The sequence below is a fragment of the Poecilia formosa genome, unplaced genomic scaffold (assembly GCF_000485575.1).
Source record: "Poecilia formosa unplaced genomic scaffold, Poecilia_formosa-5.1.2 Scaffold554, whole genome shotgun sequence".
Taxonomy (NCBI): Eukaryota; Metazoa; Chordata; class Actinopteri; order Cyprinodontiformes; family Poeciliidae; genus Poecilia; species Poecilia formosa.
This window is the reverse complement of record NW_006800493.1, coordinates 1-7,569: the sequence shown is the minus strand read 5'-3', so window position 1 is coordinate 7,569 and position 7,569 is coordinate 1. Positions and strand designations below refer to the sequence as shown.

The 7,569-nt window shown below is 39.5% G+C and overlaps 1 long non-coding RNA gene across 2 annotated transcripts; it reads right to left on the bottom strand.

Moving 5' to 3' along the window:
* Nucleotides 1–334: 334 nt before the first annotated feature.
* On the bottom strand, nucleotides 335–996 carry LOC103129529 (uncharacterized). 2 transcript variants are annotated; one of them, XR_475086.2, is made up of 4 exons: nucleotides 936–996; nucleotides 776–844; nucleotides 549–701; nucleotides 335–470 (listed from the first exon to the last, which is right to left on the bottom strand). It is a non-coding gene; the product is annotated as an uncharacterized LOC103129529 (long non-coding RNA). The 2 variants fall into 2 exon arrangements; XR_475085.2 differs by having other exon boundaries at nucleotides 776–952.
* Nucleotides 997–7,569: the final 6,573 nt, after the last annotated feature.

Genomic DNA, 7,569 nt, shown 5'->3' with positions numbered 1-7,569 from the left:
CCCCGGCTGAATAATGTTAGTGGGGATGAATACAGGCAATTAAAAAAAATGTATCCATCGTGGCGCAGTGTGCTCCTGTATGAATGGATCAGGAGAGGAACTGCAGACCTGTTAGAACCTAAAGAACCAGACATCAGCATATCTCCATCCCTCAATGATCTCATGAGGCTGATATGGTACAGAACATTTTGCTGTGATTAAGTTTCTTATAGACTTTTTATTTGTGCTTTTAGTTGGCGATATTGGTTTATTTGCTTATTTAATGTATAATAATATCAGGCAAAATACTATAAATGGTCATTTAAAGAACAAATCATACAAATGCATATCATGATGGGTTTTATACTTTTAGCCCACATGCAGAAACACTCACGGAAAGTCTGATAAAATGAGAATGTTTATGAACAATTGAGTACACACAAAAAACAATTCAACTTGGTGGGGAACTGCGGTCAGGAATCCAGGTGCGTCTGCATAGAGAGGGAGAGAGGTGGTGAGTTCAATGTCGGTGGGAACTAATTCTGATAACAGATCTGCTTGGTTCTTACTTGGGGATCGCTGACTCAGTTCCAGAGGAAGAGGCACGGTGCCAGATCGTGGGGAAAACTGAAGGTGTTGGCTGGTCGGAGATGGGTGAGGCGTTGGAGGGCAGACAGGTGAGTTTTCCGACGGCACAGAGGAGCAGCGGAGCTGACTGCCAGCTGGAGATTGGCTGAAGGTTATTGCATGGAGGAGAGGGTCTATGGAGCTCGGGCAACCAATGAGTACAACTCACAGCGTCACGAGAGGATTTCATCTAGAACTTGGAGGACTCGAGAATATCCCGGAGGATCTTGAAGGCGTCCTGAAGAAGATTCACAAGAGAGAAGTACATGAAAAAACTCGAAACGATCACAAGAAAAAAAGCGTAGCGAAACAACGAGGGGGTGGTGTACCAAAAACAGACTAACACTCTGGCAAAGAGATGCTGGCAGTCTGCTGCTCAAATACTCCTCTGGGGTTGATGATTCTTCACAGGTGTGGAAGTAGGACCTGCCGGCACGCCCTCCACGAAAACACAGCCGGATGGCACCCTCTAATGGACAAACGGTGCAACTGAAAAGGAAAACAAACTAGCTGTTGTGATCTGTGTTTTCTGTGTATTTATTTTGAGGTTTTTCTGTGTTTATTAGTCTGTTCTCCGGTGAGTCTCTGTGTCTTCCCTGTTGATTGATCCCAGCTGTGTCTCATTTCTTTGATTACCCTCCCAGTGTATTTAGTCCCAACTGTTGTCTTTGTCTCTTGTCGGATCCTCGTCGTGTGTAACCAGCCTGTTTCCCTGTGCCGTCGTGCGTCCTGTGTTCGTTGTGCTCCCCGTTGTTCTGTCCCGTTGACATTTAACATTAAATTCTCATCATTCATCACTTCAACCTGGGTCTGCCTGCGTCTTCTCTCACCTCACCAAAACCCTCAATCATGACACTAACCTCACAAACTGGTACCCAACAATACATAAATATTTCCTACTTTAAAAGGTTGTTAGGGCTTTATGTATGTTTTATTTTGAAATGTTGATATATTGTATGAATTCATTGTTCAGTGATCATTTATGCACCAGACACAGACCTGCAGGCCCAGGGACGGTTCTGGACGGGGACCAACAGGGTAACAAATAAGTTATACTAAATAAATGTCTTATGTTAATACTCAGTGGTGGATTTTTTAATCTTCACAATTTTACTTTAACAATGAATTAAAAATTATAGTGCTGCACTTTTAGCTGCTGTATAGGATCACACTTTCCATCTGCCAGGGATCTGCAACCTGGATCTCTGGAGACGCAACTGGCTCTTTGGCTTACTTATTATATCAAATGATGAAATATTGCTCTGTTTCTTTGTTTTTATTTGTTTGTTTCATTCTTTTTTAAGTGTTTCCATGGAGAAATACTGACTATCCTGGCCCTTGTGGTGAATTTGGTCTAGAACCAGCCTCCAAGCCTAACTCATTATTTGTATAAATATTGTGGTAATGCTCTGTAAAATACCAGAATGTTCACATAACTTTTATACTTTTGGCTCTCTGAGGACACATTTTGAATATCGAATCAGGTGTTATGATCAGTTAGTCAGTATAAGACAAAAAACAAAGCCATAGAATATTGTCTATCACTGCAGCGGACATCCCACCCCATGAGAGTAGGGCGACGCGCTGTGGTGGGGCGTCCCTTATTTTGATTTCTGAAAGGTGTTGTTGAGAAAATAAATTTAAAATAAGCTAGTTTTAAAACTTAACATGTCTTGATTCAAATGGCCTAATTGTGGTTTTGAATTTAGTAACGTATTCTGACTTTTTGACCTTTATTTTACCTGTAGTTACTGCAGATGGTTTGCTAGGATCGTTTGAACTGCCTTTTGTCTGTGTGGGAAAACAATACAGGAGAAGTTGTAGCTTTTCACACTCATCTGTGAAAAGCCGTAAACACGGCAGGGGTTTCTGGCTTGAGAGAGGGTCAGAGATAGTTCCTGGTTGGATGAGCAAAGATACGCCTTATTTGAATAAATTAAATACAAGAGGATAAAACTTTCTACACAGAAGTAACAGATCAGATTTGCTCTTGCAACTCTCCAAAGATGCCTTTGCACGTCTTTGCTTTTCTTCTTCTTTCCATTTATGTCAGGTAAATGAATGTATGTCTCCGTTGTTCTGCAGTTTCTGGTGTAAGTTTGTGCATTGTCTTACTTCTAAGTTTATGCATTGTCTTATATTGGATTAAACTCTGTAATTCTGTGACGTCAACATGCATTGTTGTTTTCCTTGTGGCTACACGTGGCCCGCCGAGAGGACCTGGGATCCAGAGGAAGAGAGAGCCAAACTTTTTTCCAAAGTTAACCAATTTAGAATATTCTTCCTTAACAGTGTCAACCCTAGAAGGGTCTCTTCTCCAGATCGCACTTTGAAAGCCAGCTCGCAAGTGGTGAGTACATCCAAATACAGACTGAGTTATCCCCCATCCACCGCAGTCATGGAAAGTCATGCTTTGCATATTGTATTTTTAATTTTCTTAAAAGGCAGTGATGATTTTAAACGGGTTTCTTGACTGGAAAGAGCAAGAAAACAGTGAAAATTCCAGAAAAGTAATGTGACTGCTTGCGCACGTTCAACACAAACTTAAAAAAGTGGAACTAGCTTTATGGTCCATTCACACCAAATGCAGCAGGGAAAGAGGTTTGCCAGAAGTTTCTTGCACAGCAGCTTAACTTTCCCTCTTTAGCGATTGTTAATCCACATCTCTCCAATATTAATTCTTTCCTGACTTCTAGGTCAGATTGACCCAATCCATTTGACACAACACATTTCTTTTCAGTCAAAACATATCTTAATGTGAATCAACCAACATCATGATTTTTAACTATTAATATAATTATGTTCCTCTACATTGTCCAACCGGAGCAGCATATTAACTCTATATTAACTATTATAATCCTTCATGGTTGTTGTTTTTATTTTCGCTTGCGCGTATCAGGACGCAGAATAGTGAGATTTGTAGAGTATCAGTGACGTTCAGTTCGGATGAAGGCGGCCAGGACGTTAGGTTATATTTGAATTGGATACGTATCGGATATGGGTCACATTCGAAAAGAATCCGACCTGTGCTGTTCACACTGCCATGAAAAGTCCGGATACAGGTCACATTACGTCAAAACAAATCGGAATTGGGTCACTTTAGGCTGCAGTGTGAACACAGCCATAGACTTCGAATGTAAACCAGACGTGCCTGATGCTCAAAACGCATATGGTGTGAACTCACCATTAGCCACCAGCTAGCAGCGGTGGAAGGAACTGTCCTACTGTTGCAGGCAAAGGTTCAAAGTGTACAAAATAGCACAAGTGCATTAAATAAAGGTTTTGACCAGGTTTGGTTGTCAGAGGGGAAATACTGACCCTGACTAGATAGTCAGGTAAGCTTGGTAAGGAAATAAACCTGATTAGAGAGAAAGATACGGCTGCTAAAAATTGAAAGAGAAAGGGAGACAGATAAAAAAAGATAGATAGATATGAAGAATAAATAAATACAGTATATAGAGAATGAATAGAGAACATTGTCAAGTTTTTCTTCCTTAGGAATGTTCTGTAAAATATGTAGACATATTGAAGACATTCAAATACTTCTTTAATATCTACTAAATGTATTTTGTTTGCATTGTGACAAAGTGGTTCAGTTTATGTTCACCACTTGTCCCTTATATTTTCTCATTCACTTATTTTTATAGCTGGTTAGAATAATTAATGTAAACATTGCAATTTTGCTTTACTTACTATCCTGGGTTTGTTTGTGTTAGCATTATGTTGCAGGATCTATCTATGTTTAGGTTGGTTATTATTTCTGGATTGTGGGTTGAATTTGTTTCAAGGTGTATTTATTTTTTCTTTGAACTCACCATCATTTGTAGGGGTTGCACCAATTAGTCGACTAGTCGACTCGTCGATTCTTTTCTCTGCACTGACTTTTTTCTGGGCCAGTCGACTAGTCGCAATTACATGACTAGACAGATTTTTCCCAGAAAATGAAAGAAGGTGGACTAGGTGAGTTCGTCAGAAAGCTCAAATTGTATAAAAATGTAAATAATTTAATAATTACAAACTGTAAATTACAACTTAGGCTACCGTGCGCGGCGCAGTGGTTAGCGCGGCGTCCCGCATACAGAGCCCGGTAATCAGGAGTCCGACTCCCGTCCTCCATTCGCTGGGCCCAGGCCTCTCTCCGCTCTCTCTGCCCCCTTACAGTCAGGTTGTTGTCAAATAAACTAGTGCCGAAAAAAATCCTTAAAAAAAATAAATAAATAAATAAATAAAAAAGACTACCGCAGTAATGTGTTACAACGCGTCATGATGTCAGGCTTTTTTATCCATCCAACTGATCAGCGTCACCCTGCGTATTGAAGCTTTTAACCTGGCAGCTTTACGCTCTTATAAAGATATGGTTTAACTACATCTGGAAACTAAGTCCAAGCTCCATCCTGAGGATCTCATAGAGGCGATCTCGGCCGCCGTCCGCATGTCGGTTCAGAGGGCCGCTGCTGAGTCAGCAGAGATCATGCTGTGCATCGGGCGGAGGAGCAGCAGGAGGAGCAGCAGGAGGAGCAGCAGGAGGTTTCGTTAAATTCAACTGTAACCAAACGGGATCCGTTCATAATAAGTTTGGTTCGTGATGTTCCAAAAGCACCATTGTGGTCAGTGTAATCATTTGACTCCTATACGAGTAACTATCCAGCGATCATCAGCATCAGCCAGTGTTTGGAAAAAAAAAAAAAAAAAGTCATACCCGACTTTGTACAACGAACTTTTCTCCGCTGCTCACGAAGAATGATCTGTTTATTGCTCTTTTAATTCTCCATAATAGACTTAGTAAAAGCAGGAGAAGGGGAGTGTGTGTGGGGGGAGAGGGGGTCCATATTTGCCGTGACAATAGTTGATAAAGTAGTTGTGAAGGGTTTTGCGCTTACGTCACTATGACGTCACCGCGACTAGTCGACATCGACTCGACTATTATCATGATGTAGTCGACCTTAAAAAATATGTAGTCGTTCAACCCTTGTAGATCTGCAGGAGTGCGGGAGGGGCCGACCCAGTACTTCCTGATTAAGTGGCTGGATGATGTCATTGATTACCTTATTGGGTTCTACCAATTAGAGGGTTTTTCTTTTGTGTATTGCTTTGTTTGTTTTTCTTTAAAAAATAATCTTTTGAGTTATTTTGGATTATGTAACTTATTTTGCAGATAATTTCATTATGTAGGAGTTTGTAAATTGATTTGTAGTTTTGGTGTTTATTTAGATTTTGTTTGTTTGACCTGTTCCTTGGTGGCTGTGTCCAATCAAGCACAGGTGTGGTGCCAAGTTTGTATAAAAACAGTGAGTTTTTGAATGCTGGGAGAGAAGTCTGAGAAATGACTGAATAAAAAAATATAACTGGAAGAAACTGAAGCAGTGGCTGGTCCTGATTTTCTGCTCACTTCTGATCCTTGAGCCTAACCTACTTTACATGCATTTACATTGATTACAGTAATCAACCTTTCTGCAGACAGATCAAAATTAAAGCAGCAGTGTACTGATTGCAATTTTCTGGCCGATTAATGATCTTTAAAAAAAACCTGACTTCCTGATTTGTTTTGTGTGTGCAAAATATACAGAAAAAGTCACTAACTTGGTGTGATTGTTGTAAACCATGCAAATGGAGAGTTGACTTTCCATTAGCCCTCTGTCTTAGAGCAATAGGAGTAAAGAATATGAATAATAGTAAAGAGCTGGTTCTCCGTGAGAACCATTCTTTGTTTTTGTAATACTCCGTGTACACTGCAGTACCTATTATTATCCTATTTATTAACAATATATATTTATTTAATCATTGAATAAACCCTCCAATTAAAGACTAGTGGTGTGCAGTGTGTGTGCCTGTCTGTTCTGAACTTTTATAGAAGCAGTTAGTTCTACATGCATGTGCAATCTTGTGTTTGCATTACTGCTAATATGTTATTGATTATGAAATTCCTGTCGTATGATTCCTCAGTCAATATATTGGCACTTTTCAATTGGTACTGTGTGGGCTTCATTTTCACATTTGTCATTTATGTTTCCTCCCCATCTCCCTGTTTTACACTTTTACATGTTTGCTATAGTTCAACTTGGTTGGGTTAGTCTGTCAGTTATATACTTTTCTTTATGAACCTGTTGTACATGGATCATGGAAATTATACTGAAGGTAATGGAGGGTCATGGAAAAGTCATGGGACATTTTTCCTAAATACCACTGGGAACCATCAACATAAAAAGAAAAACATTCTACATTTACATTGTGAAGATACAAGCCATTTTCAGGTTCAGTAATGTTTGATCAAAGTCAGGTTTGTCAGTGCATTAGTTGTACAGGAAAATCAACATTTTCTATCACTGTCTATTTGTACTTTTCTCTGCATCTTCAGACAATCTGCAGCAGCTGAGATTCTGGGAGGTTCCACACCAAGACCTCCAGCCTGAATCTGTGCCGTCCACCGGACCACGGAACCTGCCTTCCAAACAACTACACTAGTTAATGTGTTGGTAGACATTATGGTTTATCCTTAATCTGTACAGACTAACCTTGTTCTTCTTTGTTGTCATAGCTTTATGGTGTTTTCTTTTGCTAATTGCTTATAGTAAATATGTGAACATCCGTTAAGTTGTAAGACTTTACCTGTTAACTTTAGGTAGCTGTGAAACCACCCATGTTAATCTTTGATTCTATTTTGTTAAAGATTCAACAGATTAGGGTGATCTTAAATATTTAATCCGTTCTTTGTGTGCAGTGAGGTGAACATTAAAGTTAATTCAGGAAACACTTTTGTCATCTTTCTACAGTATAAATGGAATGATGCCTCTATTATATTTTTTACATCAAACTTTTTTCCTGCCATACAGCAGTGGTCAAACTATGGATAAATGTTTGTAATTTACTTTCAACAAATGGTCATCAAAATGGTTTTGGCATAAAAACAGGTAATGTTTCTACATGCTGCACTGTATGCAAGTAAATGTGATGCAGCTGAGTGAA